The sequence below is a fragment of the Eucalyptus grandis genome, chromosome 5 (assembly GCF_016545825.1).
Source record: "Eucalyptus grandis isolate ANBG69807.140 chromosome 5, ASM1654582v1, whole genome shotgun sequence".
Taxonomy (NCBI): domain Eukaryota; kingdom Viridiplantae; phylum Streptophyta; class Magnoliopsida; order Myrtales; family Myrtaceae; genus Eucalyptus; species Eucalyptus grandis.
This window is the reverse complement of record NC_052616.1, coordinates 18,498,708-18,519,450: the sequence shown is the minus strand read 5'-3', so window position 1 is coordinate 18,519,450 and position 20,743 is coordinate 18,498,708. Positions and strand designations below refer to the sequence as shown.

General features: G+C 39.5%; 1 pseudogene; it reads left to right on the top strand.

The window, feature by feature from the left end:
• Nucleotides 1-261: 261 nt before the first annotated feature.
• Nucleotides 262-10,539, top strand: LOC120293199 (annotated as a pseudogene).
• The last annotated feature ends 10,204 nt before the right edge of the window (nucleotides 10,540-20,743 follow it).

The window sequence follows — 20,743 nt, the reverse complement described above, 5'->3', positions numbered from 1 at the left end:
GAGAAATCCCTTATGATGTTTTGAAGATGATAAAATAAATCAAAGGCTATTAACATGTTTGATGGTTGAGTAATAGACTATGCAGATGATAGAACGAATAAAGGATATTGTCAGAGTCTGAAGACGGCCAGAAGATTGAACGTAACATGTCAAAGTCTAAAGACTGCCAGACTTTAGTGTCAAAGTCTGTTCTACGTCAGAAGTCCGCCCACTCGACAAATTTCAGACTAAATGTGAATGAAGAACCAGAAGACATATTCTATGCTGAATTTGAACTTATTCAGATTGTGTTCAAACCTTAAAAGCTAAATCTGTTCAGAAGTAGAATATGGTCAAATCCAGATTGTAAAGTCTATTGCACTCAGACTTTATTTCAGACCCGCACGTAGCATATTTTGAACAAAACAACTTGAAAGAACGTAACACAAGCTCTAAACATATAACGGCTAGTGATCTGGTTTGGATTGTACACCAAGATAGATTTGATTGACTCAATCTAATTGATTGACAAGTGGATCATGAAGACAATAACTTTTTATACGAAGAAGCTCTACTTATGGAAACCAAGATTCTATTTGTATGGACGATTGGAATCAATTTGGGATTATACTTCTATAACTATGGCTACCAAATCTTTTAGATACAGATCTGTTCAATGGGTAGATTGGAAGGCGATCCTCAAGATACTGTCCAACGGCTAGTTTGAAAGTAGAGGAGTATTTAAGGAGAACAAGGATGATGAGCAAGTAAGAGATGAAACGTATAATTTATAAAATCAAAGTTTGAGCGACCTTCGATTATACACTTGTCTTTGGTGAGTTTAAACATTTGTGATCATGAGAGAAATACCAAAATAGTAACTTAGTGAGATAGTGTGATCTACTATTAAGTGTTTGCACTCAAAGTTGTAATCTTTTGTTGATTACATAGTGGAATCCAGCTAGAATGCTGTTAGCGTGAGAGAGTGGACGTAGGCTTGATCTAAGCCAAATCACTATAAACCTGGTGTCTTATTCTCTTCCCTGAACTCTTTTATTTTGTTCGTAGTTCTATTTAATTGCTAAAGTCTGAAGAGCAGCAGACTTGATCTCGCTCAAAGTCTGCTGCTCTTCAGACTCAGTTTCAAAAGTCTATTATTCTTCAGACTTAGTTTTAGAAGAAAAATATTTCTACTATTCATTGCGAAAAATTGTCTTCACACCTATTTACCCCCCTCTAAGTGTTCATATTAGCACTTTCAAATTTCCCTATGATTTGTACTCTTGATCTCCCTCTTCCAAGAGAGTATTAGAATTTAGCTGTTAAATCAAGGATAAAGTATCGAGCTTTATATCTTTAGGTTTTTCTTGTATGATTTTCTCTCGGACACCAACAATTCCTCCACCACGAAGTTATTAAATAATTTGCAGATCTTATCCCCTAAATTATTTATGTGGGATTTCATCGTAGAGCCCACATGATCAACTGATTGAAATGGATTTGACATGCATAATTTATAGACATAATATTTAATTCTCTATTATTATCAAGTTATTCGATTTCATTCACTTTGTTCCATGTGGCTAGGTTAGAAACAAATCTCCTATGAAGGTTCACTTCACATGCTCAATCCCGTGTCCTTGCTTCCTGTGATTTCTTCATGTGTTATAAAAAAACAATATTTAATTAAATACACACTATCATATTGACATTTCACTAATTATATATTTAGAAAGAGTTTCTCCACCCAGCCATAGCAGCCCTCGGTCATTAGTAATATTCCAAAGACTGAAGAATCATTTTAAGCCTATAAAAAAAGGAAAAATGATATTTACGCACTAATAATAACTTTAGTCACAACTCAGTATCTAGAATATTTTCTTTCATAACATAATGACTTCTTTCATGGTTAGATCACAACTTGAGATCCATTCGTTCTACTGAAGATTTACTATCAGAAAACATCTGCTCAGTTTGTGGTATTTGTGTCGCTTATAAAAAATTAGTGAACAACCGAGGTGCCCCCAACTCCAAGGTAGGCCAAGGACCATGGCTTAGACACGAGACTCAAGGCTGAGCTTGGGTGTCGGTCCTAGGAACAGGTTACCTGGACAGTCGATGCTTGCGCTCCAATTCACCTGAGGCCAGGATCGAGGGCCCGGTGCTCGAGCTTTGGTCTCCAAGACCTGGTTGTACTCGAAACTTTTTCTTGAAAGTGTGTTTTTACTGCAACAAACGTAAACAATGACATCCATTTCATTTGCTCGATACAACCAAACATAAAATGCAAATAAGTCTCTTTGAAATAATATTCCAGTAAAGTTCATTTTCTGAACAAACAGAACCTTAATAGGCAAAACATTTCCTTAACGTTTGTGGAAGAAGCTATTAAGGTTGTGAAGATATATATATATATATATATATATATATATATATATATATATATTTTAATGCCAAAGATCCGCCGGGCCCGTCGGGTAGCCCATGGCCCGTAGAGTGTGCGGTGTACCTCGGACCAAGCGTCAATACCTGGGGGAAAGCTAGCACGGGACCCCACCACCATGGCCCCCATTTAAGACGTGTTGACAACACGAGATTCAAACTCATTCCTCAGGCGGTAAGGTAGTAGAGCTCAACCAACTGCGCTGCCCACCGGTAAGTTTGTGAAGATATTATTAATCATGAAGAAAACCACAAAAAGCATATGTCCATCCCTCTCCTTCCAAATACATGGCATTTTACTTGTCAACTCATTAAAATGAAAATCTTGATATTGACCGCATCTACATTATAATGGGAAAATTATCTAAAAAGTCATAAACCTATTGCACTTTTACCAATTTAGTCTCCAACATTTCAATTTTGTCAATTGAGTCCTAAATTATTTGACTTTTTGCCAATTAAGTCCATCTAACCAAAATTGGCTGAAATTTGCTAACTTGGACACGAGGCCGTCTTACATGATACGACTAGTGCTGGCGTTGACAAAATTTATTATTTTTTAAAATATTCTTTAGAATTTTTTAAATGTTTTTCTTTCTTTTTCCCCTCTCTCTTCTTCCTCTATCGGCTGCCAAGCCTACAACGACTGGTTAAAGGCGTGATCGGCGAGTGTTGGCCTCACCGGGAACTAGCTATTCTTCCACTATTCATCACTCGCATTGATGGTTTTTTCTTGGATCCCATCCTAGTCTTGTTTCATTGTAAACCAATGTCATCAATTTTTTCATTCTTCCTTAAGATTATCCCATTTATTTTTCATTTGAGTTTTATCATACTTTTTGTCCCTCAACTTCTCGAACTTACTAATTATGACAATCCATCAATTCCTCTTGTTGGTTGCATGATGATTACCTTTATTGATTTGTTCAACACAACTTACAAAATGTTTCCACATCTTCGGTGGTCCAATATGCCTTTTCTTTTGTTGAACTTGCCATCCTCCAATAATATGACCATAAACAGATTTGAGAGGTATAATAAAGAAAAAAAATCAGCAATTGAATTAAAGTCAAATCAAAATGAACTAGTAAAGCACAAATCAAAGTGGCATTATAATAGGCTTCATACCAAAAAAAGAAAAAAAGAAAAGAAAAACAAAAGTATAGTCTCATTGTTTGTATATGCCTTAGACAAATTAAAAGAACATGAAACAAGCAGAGTCCAACTCATGTGTCCATCAAAATAAATTTTAAAAAGCTAAAATGGCCACTACCAATGGACATGTGTGGGAGATTTTAGTCACCTCAGATTATTTAGCTCCAAGATATGTAAGAGAGAAGCATATTGTGTATTCAACTACATCGATATTATGCTAAATAATTTATAGGGCAATAAATCATGTATAGACGAGTTCCGCATGACTACATAGATCTTAGACTATAATAAATGTAAAGATAACTCCCTGAATGTAAAATAGATTTCACATCAAAATAACCAGTATTAAGTCATTGACAAATCTTGACTTTTCGTCTCTCATGCCCGTAAAATATAATCAATAAAAAGAAAAACTTTGATGCTCAAACCAATTTGCTGAAATGGACAATTTTAAGAGATGATCATCAAATACATAATACAGATTACTCATTTCAAAGACATTATGACATTTATTACATTAACATGACTCATACAAAAATCTAGAATATGACTTAGAAAGAGAAGGAAATGACTTCAATTTTAAAAGAAACTATAAGATCTGATAAGAGGGATGACCAAGACATTGATAGCAATCACTAGAGGATGCACAAACACCACTCCTACTATAGGGTGACGTATGAGTGGCATGGAGTGAAGATGAAAGTTCACGTGTCACACCTCGAACCTCGAGTGCGCGCACATCCCTCGGTGATCGGTATATTGCAACGTCTCGGGATGCGTCGCCGACCCTTTCTTTTAATTGCACATGCAGAAGCGTATAATAAAATTTCCAGACAACACAAATATGGGATAGAAAAGATGGATACCATTTTCACCAAAATACTTCTCATAAACAAACTACTTTATACACAGAGGTCAACTCTAAGGTCTATGTACAGGAGATCTATCTCCAAAAAGAACTACCGAGCCATCCATGCCCCGACCCCGCTGCCTCAAGCTCCGGATTCTTCACACTAGAACTTGAAAATGGTTATACAATAACCAGTGAGATAAAATCTCAGCGAGTTCTTCTCCTAAGCCTCCCTGTTAGAACACCAATTCAACTCGAGGTATCTCTTCAGAATCACCCCACAAATAAACCACGACTAACAACCAAATATCAACAAATCGATTCGCATGCAACCTTACCCAGTATGACATACCCTACACGTTGAATCTCAGCACAATACACGCAATGCACATGGCCATTAGATGATGCAGTTCATCAATCACATACGAGTCACGTCACAAGTGATCTCATCTCGGCCATTGCCACACCCCGCATGTTATTGATTCATGTGTGCATGCCATAAACAATGTGCTCAACTCATGCACAATCAAAACCAATGATGTCATGATTCTCATACGTTCTTACACATTAGTGCACCACCCATCATGCATCAATCGATCGCATGGGTTTGGTTATAAGGTAAAATCGTTATGACACGTCCCCATACCATGCCACAATTTTACCCCATAATAAGACCCAACCATCTCAACACTCACGCGTGTTCCACTTATATAGGACCTCTTGGCCAAAGCTAACTTTCCAGTCAGCGATCATCGTACCCAGGGAGTCTAGGTATGTGTTGGTGAAATCAACCGTCTAGGTTGACATGGGTAGAGATGACTTGAGATCCCAGTTTCAGTCGGCGCCGTGCTACCATGATGGATGAAGAGGTCGATGCTCGAGGGTGTGTGCCTCTGGTCGTCTTAGAGCAACATTCGAAGAAGGGATCATGGATCCCAAGGACGGAAGCATGTTGATGCTAAAGACCCTAAGCTCAAGAGTGACCTCGACTCTCCAAGCAATCAATAGTAGACTCCAATAGAGCATGGAAGAAGGAGAGGCGAACAGGTCGAGGTGTACCCGAAGAGAACAGGAGAACCTAAGGAGGAGGGAGCACTGAGGAGGAAGAACCCAAGAGGAGGAAGAACCTGAAGAGGAGGACCTTGATGAGGAACCGGAGGAGGGGTCAGGGGAGGATTCCGAGGATGATTAGGAGTATGACCGGATGAAGTAAGACCTCATCTCGTTTTGCAAACCCACGAGTGTGAGCTGTTATAAGATAGATCGGACTCTTGTTGTAAGTATTATATATCCTATGAGGTTTGCCTTGTATGAAAGTGTGGTTGTGGTTTTTAGTTGTGAAAAATATAGCCCTACTTTTCTATCCCTTTGTTTTATTATCTTGGGATTATTTATCTGCTTCCACATGCATATAAAAATGAAAGGGTCGATTGCTAGTAATGTTTGAGGTGGATAAATGTATGCTCGGGATCGAGGCAAGACAAAAGAAAGTGCTTCTTGCATGTATTGAATAAATATTATGTGGACCTTAAACTATGCTTCCATTGTAAAAAAGTAGGTTTGCATTGTGTAATGGAAAAATTGTCCAAAAATTAGCCAATTTAGCTCTAAACATTAGTTTGCCAATTGAGGACTAAATTTTTACATTTTACCAATTGAGTCCATTTGGCTTATTTTAATCAGAAATAAGTGAGTGTGGACTCTATGAGTGCCAAATAGGATTGTTGGTGCTAACGTGGACAAATTTGTAAATTTTCTATAAGTGTTTTTTTCTCTACCAACTCCTTTGAGGGATGCTAGCGTGTGCCAAGTGAGGGATTAGGAATTGGGAGGAAAAATCTCCTTTCTAGTAACTCAAGATTAGCTATTCTTGCAGAGCTTGGAAGAAAAGAAAAGAAAAAAAAAAGAAGAAAAATTATAAAAATTCAAAATTTTTAAGAAAATTTTTAAAATTGTTTACTTTAGTATTAGCCATGCCACATAAAACAAATTGGCATCCATGTTGGCGATTTTCTGCTAAAATTGACCAAGTACTCAATTGAAAAAACGTAAAAATATTTTTGACCTAATTGGTAAATTTGAAGGCTTAAATTGAATTGAGCAAAGTATAATAAATTTAAGATTTTGGACAATTTTCCCACATAAGTGTTCGTGAAGAAATCCAGTCCTTCTCCATGGTGGCTCGGCACGTGCTCTCCCTAACTTTTTGGGATGGGTTCAATGTTGGAGACCGAGCACCAGTCCACAGACTTTGAAAATTCCTATCTTCATCTGACAAAGGAACTCACATTTCTCCGATTCCAGAATTTGCTATGGATTCCTTGACTCAATAAGCTCTAACTCATAGACCAGTTTTCATGGACACCTTTTTGCCATGATGGTTTCATAGAATCATTTTGAAGGTGGAACACTCAAATTCAGTAAACTCGAACTCTAATTAAGAAAAGGAGACAAATAGGCTTTCTTTTATTTTTCTTTCTTTAAAGAAATGATTACCATACTTGACTTTATGTAAGATTGTACATGACTAGTAATCTTAAATAACTCATAAATATATCTTCAGGACAACCATTCCATAAATTTATAGAAACGTGAATCACATGGATTCTAAGTGCCATGTAAGGATTAAATATTTATGGGTTTGGTCAATTCACGATTTGTTTAATTATAACAGATTTCACATGAAGTAGGTGTTAACTAGACATTTTTTACCATTGAAATGAGATGAAGATTTATATACTCTGGAAACTCAAGATATCTCATTACTGCTTCATGTTAATGAACGTGTTGCACCATTAGAATATGTCTCATGCGTTTAATTACAGTTGAGAGGACTATAAGTGATATATGATATATGTTTGGATATTTGTAGGTGGACTTGTCATGAAAACAACAGGTAGACGGGGTCCAAGAGCAGGATTATTGACAAATCTTGGGAATTCAGGGCTCCGACCGCCTAAGTCTATAATCCATAATAATTCTGATAGACCCATTGTTCTGATCCCCGTCCAATGTACTAAAGCTCTTCTACGGCTTAGCATAGTCTGCGGGGATCTGGATAATCCCAGTGGAGAATCTAGAGTGTACGGTCGCAACTACGACCTCAGGAAGAAACGAACACCGCACCAGATATGGATCCTTTTTCGTGCAGGGAAGGTAGGAGAAAAAGTCCAAGCATTTGAGACCCGTCCGCGATGAGGAATATCTCAGGGTTGGACTTAGACAGGGCAAATCATTCTTCATTGATCAACTGACGCCTAACATGTACCCAACTGCAATGCAGCGCAGGTCGTCATAGCAGAGGCCGGTCATGCTGGTCAGGTAGTTACTTTAAAAATCTGGAAGCTTCTTTGTTGTTGTCTTTGCTGTTTTTCTTCAATCTTTCGGCGTACTTCCCGGTCGATTCGTAGTTCGAAAGAATAGACATGGAGGTTATCGCAAACTGTCTTACGCAGAGCTTCTCTGCGGTATGCAAATGCATGTTTAATAGATCATTATGTTAAATATAATACAGTGACTTTCAGGATCCGTTTGTTTTGCAAATTTTTTTCCTAAAATTGGTAACATGCAACGCTTGAAATTATCAATTAGCGAAAAATATTATTATCATAGAGAACAATTTATATAAACCTTCTCCCAGCCTAATAAGCATGCCTGGTTCTCAATCTCAAAGAAAAAGAAGGAGCTAGATCTCGCCTTTAGAATGATTTGAAGTAATTGCATTAGCTTGAAGACATTCGTAGATGTCGATTGATCAATGCTTGTGGAAGTACTGAGAGATGCGCACGCATACGTTGCGATATCCAAACTATTTCCGTTGACCCTCACGAAAATCTCCATACAGACCGTTGTTGCTAATTCTTTATTTGCCGTAAATCTGCATGAATCCATAATTCAATGATTCAAACGTGACGCAGAGGAAGTTATGCATTTCAAAAGATAGCATTTATTTTAAATAAAAAGTGCAGTTACAATATCTTAGGTGTCTATTTATAGAGAGGTTGTCATCTAGAAAATAACCAAGTAACTAAATCGAATAACAAAATTAAAAATATATAATGATAAAGGAAAGTTATCAAAATACAACTAGAAAATCTCAAAACGCGTTTAAAATCTGTGACATTTCGGATTTGTGGGACCGCGCTCTTTATGAGGCTCTAATGTTTCCATAAAGCATTTCACATGTTGTTTTACATCAAGCGTCTCACAATCCGTCACCGATATAGTTACGGAGATTATTGTGTCGGATTATTCAGCACAGAAAGTTATAGTGCGAGCAAACCATATAAAATAACAATAATTAATGGCAAAACTATCGTAAATTCTCCAATGACGACAAGGACTCCATTTAGTGGAATTTTGTGCTCTCAATTTGACTATAAATACCCGCCCGTTGTGCTCCCAAATCGAGTGCAAGAAATCAAACTCCTGACCAAGTGTCTCGAGAATCACATGGCCTTCTTCAATCTCCATCGATTTGCTTCCCTCTCGCCCTTCTCCTTTCTCTCTCATAAACTCGTCTCACTGCTTCAACCCCAAATCGCTTAACATCTCGAAAGTTCAGTCCAACGGTGATTGGTCGCCGGCAGGTGCGACGTGGTACAGGAGTCCCGACGGCGCTGTTAGCGATGGTAATGGAATGACATTATATTTTTATTTGGTCAATTCACCTGGAGTAAAGATCTTTTATGCAAGCGCCGTTGGTCTCATCACACGCCTTTCAGTAATTTTGACTTATCTAGTCTTTCGGTATAAATCGGTTCGGACATATGAGTAGCTTAGGTCAATCACCTAATCGTGTTTGATTTTGGCTTTGTACCAAACACATGTAGACTTAGAGGTCAAACTGGAATCAAGTACAACGCTAGACAATACTACTCTAGTAATTACACATTTCACCTGATCTGCAAGTATACATATATATTTATACATACATATATAATATATTATATATAATATGCTTTGTATGATATTTTGTACGTGGCGCATGTGGGTATGGGAGTGGGGTCGACCAAGCTCCATTCTCTTCAATGGTGTCCGCAGGAGGGCCTTCTCTTTTCAAATCAGGCAAAGGATGTGGAGCTTGTTACAAGGTTTCTCTCTTGCTGAAAAGTGTTTCTCAAAATTATTTATATTCACCGTCATCGGAGAAAATTTGCCACGGACAAAGTTAATATATGTTCACGAGATATGCTTTTCCTAAATTAACAATCGTGGAATAGAATTGATGAAAACATCTACTGCTTGCACGCTTTAGACTACCATTAAAAAGTTTAAATTCTTCGTATTTAAATAGATTATTTGACTCGGTACATATTGTCCTATTGAAACAGATTATTTAGTAGTAGTTAGGAAGTGCAGTCTTTTGAGCTCTTGCTGATTAAATTTCAGGTGAAATGCACTGAAAATGCGGCTTGTTCTGGGAAGCCGGTGACGGTCGTTATAACTGATGAATGCCCTGGTGGCCCTTGTGTTGCTGAATCTGCTCACTTCGATTTGAGCGGCACGGCTTTTGAGCCATGGCGAGCTCTGGCAAGCATGATGAACTTCGCAAGCTTTGGGTGCTGCAAATTCAATACAAAAGTCCGTACGGTTGATCCTTTCTCTATGGATCCTTTCAGGTGAATTCAATTTTAACAGACGCGCAGAGGGAAAAAGGAAGATAAAACGCATTGAAAAGTGCTTTAAATTAACGAAAACTTTGCTTTCACCAGACTTATACGTCAGCAAATATCTAGCACTTCATTAAAAGTCTATTTATGTGCACATATTTACAATGTCAATCAGAGTAAAGTGCAAGTTCCCCGGCGTGGAGGTGGCATTCCACGTTGACTCCGGCTCAACCCCTACTATTTCTCTGCGCTTAATTGAGTACGCGAATGGGGATGGCGAGCTCGGCTCCGTCAAACAAGCAGGCTCTAGACTCTGACTCGGCATCCGATGCAAGATCAGTGGGGCGCGGTTTGGAAGCTGGATGGCGCGGGCCAGCTGCGCGCTCCATTCTCGATCAAGCTCACCTCTTTGAGTCGGTAAGACCCTGGTTGCCAAGCACGTGATCCCGCTGGTGGCAGCCCGGACAGACGTACCGGTCCGTCGTCAACTTTGCTGTCTGAGAGGTTGTGCGTGGTTTGCTTGGGAGACGAAGAAATGGAGATTGATCGTCCGTGAATTTGGTTTGTATGCGTTTTATGTGATTGGCAAAAATAAAATATAGGATGGTGTGTAAAAGAAGTATGTTGCCCTTTTCCACTCTATGTGTAGTCTAGTCAATGAGCTACCTCTCGGAAAAGGAAGTAGTAGGGAGAAAAGAATGGTATTGTCCTTTGAAATCAAGAATGATTTAGGTATTTTTGTTCCTTTTTTTCGTGCCAATCTATTGTATTTGCAGCTTGAAAGGTTTTATGTTGACCACTTCAAAGTGGATGGTCCTAAATTGTGTCAATCCATATGCAAATGGGTACATTCTTCATTATGAAAAAATGAAACTTCTGAATGAAATTATAATTCCTTAGAAAAGTTTTCGATACATATTCATAAATAAAACTAACGAACTCGACCTTTCAACATATTGATACTTGTCACCAAATTTAGCAATGTGACATTAAAGTTCAAAATCGATAAATCAATACAGATAAATGAAGGATAAAATTCTAAATTAGTATACTTGTCAATCGATACTTCACCAAATTTAGCAACATTAAAGTTTAATGAAAATTAAAAAAGGAAATTTGTCATAGATAGGGTTTTAAATGGACAAAAATTAATTGAGAGTAAATTTATTATCGGTGTACCAATTGGAATTTTTATGGTATTAATCTAACTCTAATTAGCAACTTCTATATCTATATTCTTCACCAATTTTTCTTACCAAAAAAAAAACTTCTATATCTATATTTGATTAATGATATTGTCAATAGAGAGAGAGAGAGAGAGAGAGAGAGAGAGAGAGAGAGAGAGAGAGAGAGAGAGAGAGAGAGAGAGAGAGAGAGAGGCAATTTCGATTAAAAGTAGTGAAAATAACTAAATGGAATGCGCGACTCCTTCGGTTGTCTAGAGAACAAACGTGCACATGGCTTGTTGTGCAGATCACTTGGGGAAGAGCTTGGTCAATTAATTGAGAGAGAGAGAGAGAGAGAGGTTTGGATTAAAAAAAGTAGTGAAAATAACTAAAATGGAATGCCCGACTCCTTCGGTTGTCTAGAGAACATAACGTGCACATGGCCTGTTGTGCAGGTCACTTGGGAAAGAGCTTGGTCAATTAATTTTAGTATTCCTTGCCAATCCTTCGCCGAACGTTCTTGCGCTCCTCGTCGAAAATGACAAATCGAAACCCAAGAGCGAGATATAGGAATCTGTGGAAAATATTCCTGACGATGTTATTTCTCAAGTCGGCTGATTGCTTCTGAATAAGAAAATCAAAAACCCGCAGGTGGGATTCATTAATTGGGGGCTTTTCTTTATCTCTTCGTTTCTGAGCGCAAGGAGATACGTTGGGGCGAACAGTGACAAGACCATAGCCAGTTTGACAGTGCATTCGTGCGAGTCTGCGAGATACTTGGGAGGAAGCATGTACGCCGTCTGCATTGCTTATTGTCCTTTTCTATTGCCTAACTCAATGAAATGTTACTATGGAAAATATTAAAAGTGAGATGAATGCAGTTGACAGTAGAGATAACATTATAGAGGATTCGTGATGAATTTTAACAAGCCTAAAAATAAGTTCTCCTAAAAAGACAAAGATCTCTTTTCTTATAACCAAGACAAGGTTGAGAGGTGTAATAGTGCATATACCTTAAGGTGTTAACATGAGAGTTTCACACTCCTTACAAAAGATTTTGTTAATCATTACTACTTAAGCTATGTTTGGAGGACCGAATATAATTTTGGATAGGATAATATCTGGTGTTTGGGAGAACACTAGATTTGAATTATCTGGATGGACAAAAATCCCAGCTTATGGAAAATCTAAGGAAAGAAACAGAAGAAAAGGAGAAAAACCCGATGGACTTCTTTGCTACTCACCACTCGACTTCGTCCACACCAGATGAACACCTCTTAGTTGATCTCTCTTCTTGTTGTCGGCTCAACATCACCGTCCTTGACCTCAAATGCGATTGTCTTCAACTGTTGCTTCTAACCGTCACGCGCAGCCATCCAAAGAGTTGACTTCCTCCAAGTTTCAGATTTCTTCTTTTTTCCTCATGAAGAACCCATGCTATTTGTGAAAATTTTTGGCGCCTATCATCGAGAATTTCGATGAACGTTGCTCTTATTTTCAATCATCTCGCTCTTGCTTTCATCTGAATAAAAGGATGGTGGTGATGGGTTAAATTGATGGGCTCATCGGGGACGGTTCGTCTTTACAACCCATTAATTTGGTGATGATGGGTCATCGACACGGGGTTGTTTAATAATCTAGATTCTATTTGCCGGGACTTTATGGGTCTATGTCCGTCCTTTTCAGTACTTTGTTCTGCGTTGTCAACAAGTTCTTGAGGCAACCAAGTCGCGAGTTCTATATTTTTCCTTTGATTTTCAATTTTGGGTGATGGTATGTTTTTAACTTTATTTCGGAGCAGAATCTCAGAAGAAACAAAGGATTTGAGTTCAGTTGTGGATTCAAGTATTGATTTCAGTACTAATCCAAAAGGCGACTTGCAAAGAAGGAACATTGAGCATCTAGAGCGAAAAAACAGGGAATTGCAGTAGTGCACACCAGATGTGGAATCGTTAACCTCCTGCCCTTAAAAGGATGAAGATGATGATGGTCTGTTATGTCTCATTTTCCTTGACCACTATAACCATGAGAGCGAAAAAGGGAGAGAGAGGTGGGTCGAGTGAGAATGTCGATGTATTTCAAACGCTCAGTTGGGTAATATTTATTTGGATCTTTTTTATTTTTTATTTTTCATTTTTATTTATCTAGATGTTATCAAACACCGTGTAGAAGATTTCAAATTTTATCATATCCTTATCTTATTTGACCTTATCCTATCCAGTAAAAATGTATGGAAGACCAAATGTAACCTTAATCTGTATGAGATGATGACCGTAGCGCTTGCTAAAAGTTAGGAAATATGTTCACATGTGGTAGCAAATACACAAGGCACAAAATGACTAGAGGTTTGTTTCACGATATGTACAAACTGGTGATCTCTTTACCACCATACCTAAGCATATAGCAAAACCAGTATGTAATACACAAAGCTGCAAGTTAATGGGACATATTTTTACATGAGGTAGCAAATGCCCAAGTCAGAAGCTGACTAAGATCTATTCATGACATGCCTCAAACTTGTAATCTCTTGGAAGACAGTGTGAACTCTATAACCACCATAGCTGATGATATGGCAAAGCAATATGTAATACTTATTAATCAGGACAAAATTAACAGGGGATATGTTCTATGGAATTATGGAATCAATATTAGGAAACATCTTCTACGTATGTTGTATGTACGATAATAAGGTATATGAAGCTATGAAAAAGACAAGAAGACTCTGTAATCATGTTTCTTTTTCCGCCGCTGGAGCGGAAGACCTATTTATCAATTTCTGGACCAAAAACAGGGTGAACTTTGTGGTCAGAAAATAGGTGACTTGACATGTTTCTTTTCCTGGAATTAATATTTGACTGTGAATAAACCTAGACGAAGAACGTTTCCCTCTTAGTTTACTGACACACTCTTCAATTAATTCTGTTTTTGAATCATTCAAATTATTTGGGTTGTGAACAGCAGTTGAAAAGCGAGGACAATGAGCTGTCGACGCACTCCACATGTTCCTTGGCACAAATTGGCGCACATTCCCGGAAATCCTAATTTCTATATGCTTAAAAATGACTACGTCTCAACCCCTAGTACTGGAGTAGCTCATTCAATGGAGCCTACACATTGGTGTTCCAACCTATATATATGCCGGTATACATCATAATGGCAATACTAAAGACGCTCTTCCTATTTTCAGCTCTGTCACTCATTAGTCCTAAGTCCTACATAAACACACCTACAAACAGAGAATTCGAATCGCCGACCCCAACCGCAGAATCAGAAATGGCGAGCCCAAAAATTTTAGAAGAGCATGGACCAACACAAAGGCCAATTAGAGTCTACAAAAGCTTATCTCGAACCGCATCGAGTAGGACTCAGGAATTCATGAATCTGTACTTCGTCTTCCAAGGTATTGTTTTCTTCTATGCGGACATCCTCGGAAGCGATCAGGTGTAAACTGAAATGGACTTACGCCCTCTCTTTACTGGCGTCCATTACAACTCCTGGTAAGTAGAAAAACATCCGTATGTCGCGAAGTACTACGAAATATGGCCCTCCATTTGGGATCTACGACAAAGCGAGAAGTGCCTTGCCAATCTGGGTGCAACAACGGAACAATGCTAGTGCCCAAGCTTAGCGATAGAGCAACGGAGCAATGCTGCGCCCGACGGTGCCACCGCAACAGAACAATGCTAATGCCCAGCGGCAGGCAGCAACGGAACAATCCCTATAGATTTAGAATCAAATCAAGGCTACTCCATGTGTTTTTGACATTTTTCTTTGCTTTTGATATTTTCGGCTGCAATGCTATATGGTTTCTCCCAAATTCATTGTTGTCGACGATGCGATTCGGATGATTAGTGTGATTTTTGTATATGTTTTACTGGATCACATGTCAATATGTGGGGCATGTAGACTAGTAATTCGATCATGTCGGGGTCAAACTACGTAGATGTCGCCTAGTTGATTTTCCGTTTGAAAATTGTGACATCCATTTTCACTTTGTTTTCTATTAAATAAATCGGGCATTTCATCGGCTTATAGGGCTGTTCTCGGAGGCTGATTGTCACGCCCCAATCCTCGGGCACGCACACATCCTTCTACTTGGTCGATTTATAATGCGATATCCCAAGACCTAAGTATCGCCGACCCTATTGTTTATTAGGCACATGCGGAAATAATTATAAATGAGACAATAAAACAATGGGATAGAAAAGTAAGGCCATATTTTTATATTGAAATCCTTGACCAAACCTTTATACATGGCATAACTCAAAGTCTATTCACAAGACTATTCATAACATTCTAGTCACACTATTCACATTTAGACATGATTCGAAAAAGAGGATAGGATCTCGGTTCTCATCCCCGGGTCCTTTTAGGATCATCCCAGTCTCTTCGACTCTTCTTCCTTTAAGCTCACATCCTTCAAGCTCTTCATCTTTATCGGCTCATCGTCCTCTTCTCGTTCCTTCTTCAGGCTCATCTCACGGGCTGGTGATGTCCACAGACCAGGATGAGACTATGTCGGCAAGTTCTACCCCACTAAGACTCGATTAGAAACCAATCAGCTAGCAGGGCTGCCTATCTGCATGCAGGTGGGAGGACTTACCTTGGCCTCGAGATTCCACTGCATATTAACACAATTCAATAGGCACCTAAGCAATTACATCACGGATCAATATCTCGATCCATCCGGCCTAGTCGATTTCATATAAATTCGACCATTCCCCAGTCGTTTCCCTTATTTAGTCTCAAATTGTACTCACGACTTCACGAGCATATACTACCAAATTTCTTGGCAACAAATTACAGTCCGAAGGACATGACCTATCTTTAGGTAGCAAATTACTGGCCCAATAGGCGCGACCTTTAATGGTGGCCGGATTACGGCCTTATCGGGCGCGACCCTTATCGGTGTGCAGATTACGGCCTTATCGGGCGCGACCCATATCGGGTGGCAGATTATGGCCTTATCCAGGTGTGACCCATATCGGTGGTAGATTACGGCCCCAGCAGCGCGGCCGACTCCAAAGTGGTGGCAAAACTTGGCCCTACTAGCACAGCCATACTTTGGGCAACTTTCGAGGTTCAACTCACAACCTCTCACGAGTCAAATTCTAATTGAATATCGACACCCGATCAATTTAAGGATAAATCCCCACATACTCATCAACTCACTCAATTTCACATATTAACATACCCCCTTGGATCTCAGCCAAAAGTATATTCAATTCACTCTTACGAACTTCTCCACTTAATAGCTCATCAAAGCATTATTGACGCTAAACAATCGTACACGGCCATCAAGTCAATTACTCAATCATAATCAATTTAGAGATAATTCCTCAAATTGCACAATTAATTCAATTCAACACAACGTAGGGCTCAAATAAATAAACGGCGGACTGCACCACAACAATCGGCACGAAATTTTGGTTGTCGGCTATCCTTGCCTAATTTCCGAAAAATAAATAATTAAATGATTAATTTCGAAAATTAATAAATAAATACTAAAAATCCAATTTAGGCCCGTAATGCCTAATTGAAGCTCAATAATTCGGGAAAAATCCGAGATGCATTCAATAAATAATAGTACGTCTCTACTTGCTAATAACTAAGTCTAACCACCTAACAAGCATCATTAAGTCACTAATTTAATTATTCTAAACTAATCTAACCACCTAATTGCACTTAATTAAATCTAGAGGTGTTAAAATGGGTCATAAACCCATTTATGACCAATTTAAATCTTAAATGGGTCACTTGTTTATAACAAAAGATAGTTAAATGGGTTTCACAATTAAAGGTTTAAGATAGGTGGGTCTTAAGTGGATTTTTAAATGGATTGGGTTGAAAACTCATCTTTAACAAAAACATTATAATTCCTCCTTCTCTCTTTAACTTTATAAAAATCCAAATTATAATTTTTCTTTTTATTTTCTCTTTTCTTTTCTTCCTTTTTTTATCTTTCTTCTTTTTTTTTTTTTTTTTTCTTTCTCTTCCCCTCCTTCCGGTGCCGCCAAGCCCACCGCCTTGATCGCCGGGCAAGCCTCGAGCTCGCTTCGGATCGCGCGCGACCTCGCCGACGCCCGCGACGAGGCTCGAGCTCGCGGCGTTGGGTGAGGCTCGAGCCTCGCCGGTTCCGACGAGGGCGGCTCGAGCTCGCCGACTGCCGGTGAGCCTCGAGTTGGCCGGATCGGCGGGAGCTCGAGCCTCAAGCTCGCCGGCCGTCGTCGTGGACGGCGGCCAGAGCCAAAAGAAGAAAAGAAGAGGAAAAGAAAAAGAGAAAAGAAAAAGAAAAAGAAAGAAAAAAAAATTATATTTTAAAAATAAAAAAAATAATTAATTAAAAAAATTAAATTTCGATTTTTAAATAATTATTTTAAAATTTATAAAAATTGTCCATTAAATTTATATTGTATAAAACTATTTTAGCAATACAATTTTAAAAAATAATATATATAATAGCTTGAAAGTATTTTAATAATATAATCTTTAAAAAAAACATAGGAATAAGTTTTCTAAATTTGTTAAATATGAAAATATTTTATTAATGTGAGTTGGGTCGGTCGGGTATGGGTTGGGTATGGGTTGAATTGAGAAAATTTACATTAAACATAAATGGGTCATAAATGGGTTAATGGGTCAATTTGGGTCGGACCGTGACTCGACCCAAACTGTCCCGACCCACTTGTTTACGACTCTAATTAAATCTAATCAGCCTTAAGCATCATTAGTCTGCTAAGCAATGATTAGTAGAGATTACTCACTTGATTAAAGCGGGGCTGGGACACGCGGCCCGAAATCCGAGACTTTTTTGGCGGCGTCGACACTGAGGCCGAACCTACAAGCTTGCAAGCCCCACACAAAAGCTGGAGGCTTGGACCGAACTTGGGCCGACTTGCTCTGCGGGCTGAACTTGATGGACTGGAAATAGGCCGAGTTTGTTGGGCTGCGCGAAAATTGTGTGGGCTGCACTAGAAGGCCCAAGGATGGGCTGCTGAAAGTGAAGCCCCACGGCTTCAAATAGATTTGGAGAAGGTTGCGTGGCACCAGGTTGCTCGAGCATGGGTGGCGTCGGTCAAAGAAACAGATGAAGGCCGTTGTTGGGCCTCGTGAACTTCGCTGACTTCGAGAGTGCTAGTATGAACACCTAGGGGGTGAATAGGTGTTTAAGATAAATCTTGGCAAATATATGCGGAATAAAATAAACTTGAACAAAGGAGTTAAGGAAGAGAATAAGAACACAAGATTTATAGTGGTTCGGCTTAATCAGCCCTCGTCCACTCTCCCACGCTAACAGCCTTCTTGGCTGGATTCCACTATACAATCAACAAGAGATTACAACTTCGAGTGCAAACACTTAGTAGATCACACTATCTCACTAAGTCACTCTCTTGGTATTTCTCTCACGATCACTGGCGTTTAAGCTCTCCAAAAGAAGTATATGATCGAAGGCTTTGGAATTATAAATTCTACGCTCAGTCTCTTACTTGCTCATCGGTCCTTCATCTCCTTAAATACTCCTCTACTTCCAAACTAGCCGTTGGACAGCATCCGGAGAATCGTCTTCATATACCCATTGGACAGCTCTGTATCTAGAAGATTTGGTAGCCGTTGAGTGACAAGGTAGAATCCCAAATTGATTCCAATCGCCCGTACAAACGGAATCTTGGTTTCCATAAGTAAAGCTTCTTCGTATAGAAAGATCTTGTCTTCAACATCCAATTGTCAATCAAATAGATTGAGTCAATCAAATCAATCTTGATGTGGAATCCAAACCCCGGATCACTAGCCGTTATATGATTGGGCTTGAGTTACGTTACGTCGAGTCTCCGGATGTAAAAATACGAGCAATAGACTTATAAATACGAGTGCAGTAGACTTTACAATGGGTTTGAACATATACATGCACGAGCAGTTTAGCTTTAAGGTCGAACATAGTCTAAATAAGTTCGGCTCAACATAGAGTCGCGTCTTTTGGTTCGGCTTCACACATAGAGTGTGATTTTACGGTTCATCATTCACGTTGATCGGAATTTGTCGGAATGGCGGACTTACGATGTAGAGCAGACTTTTGACACTAAAATGCAGCGGTCTTCGGACTTTGACACGGCGGTCTTCGGACTTTGACACGAAGTACGGAAATCTTCAGAATATACTTTGGACATATGTTACGTTCGGTCTTACGGTCGTCTTCACACTTTGACAATATCCTTTACATGTTTTATCATCTGCATGGTCTATTACTCAACCATCAAACATGTTAGTAGCCTTTGATTTATTTGTCATCTTCAAAACATCATAAAGGGATTTCCCTAACAACTTCAAGTTGTTGGGTTACTAAAGTGCCGAGCAGTTGATCTTGGGCTGAGGAAGTGGGCCGCATGGGCTGCGACACGAGCAAGCGGAGAGAGGACACGGTAGCAGCTTGCTTCGGTGAGGGGGCGAGGGGAGGAGCGAAGGCGGGTGAAGATCGGTGGGCTGAGATGAAGGCACGAGGGCATGCTATTTCAGCGAAGGTCTTGGCTACTATATCCGCGGACGTGTTGGCTGACCAGCACCTTGGAGAGAAAAGTTGGTGGCTTCGGTGGGCTTGACTCACGAGTTGCTGGATGCGTGTGACTTCGGCTTCAGCCGGTCAACCAAATGGAGGAGCTGCTGGTTTCGTTGACTCGCGGGGACGGCAACTCAGCTGGCTGCACAGGCTCGGCGGCTTCTTCGGTGGCCACGACTTCAAGAGGTGCGAAGGAGCTCCCCGTGGCTTGCTTTGTTGACCCGAGGAGACACGCAGCTTGGAGGAATTCTCGATGGGGTTGGGGCTTCGGTCGGCGGGCTTCGTGGGGTTCTTGGCGAAGTTGACCATGCACAAAATTTGAATGAGAAGACACGATGTAGGTGGAGGAGCTTCGGTCAAGGGCTTCGTGGCAGCTTCGGTTTGAAGAATAATGAAAGAAAACCAAGTTGCGGGCGGCAGCAAAACTTGAAGGGGATGAAGAGAAAATGAAAATGGAAGCAAACGGAGAGGGGTCAAGAAGATGGGATGCAGTGGTGATGGCATGCGAGATAAGGTTGAGCAAAGAAAGGGTTTATAGTCAACACCATTATCCTTTCCATTGAATGCTTGGTCCCCTCCTATTTCTTTCCAACAAAATTAATTCATACATTATTCAATTAAATGCCACAATTTTCAGCCCTCTGTCCTAAACCGAATTTCATCATTTTGGGCTTAAATTCCTTGCTCAACTTCCCAAATTGAAGTCCAAATTCAATGAAGAAAATCTTGAACAATTTTCTATAAGTCACGACATTCAAAGGCTCGGCTTGGAAGTCCAAATTTCCTTTAAATCCGCTATCAATTTCGTTGAATTTCGCGCGTCCGAACCGATTTTAGTAAAAATCTCGGAATCTCTGAAAAATCTTCTGAGACTGAGTCAACGTTCCTAAAATAGCTCACGACACCACATAACTCTCAATTTCTGAAATCGGGTTCGAATTCACGGTTAATTTCCATTCGACGCATTTTTAGCATGACCTAGACTACT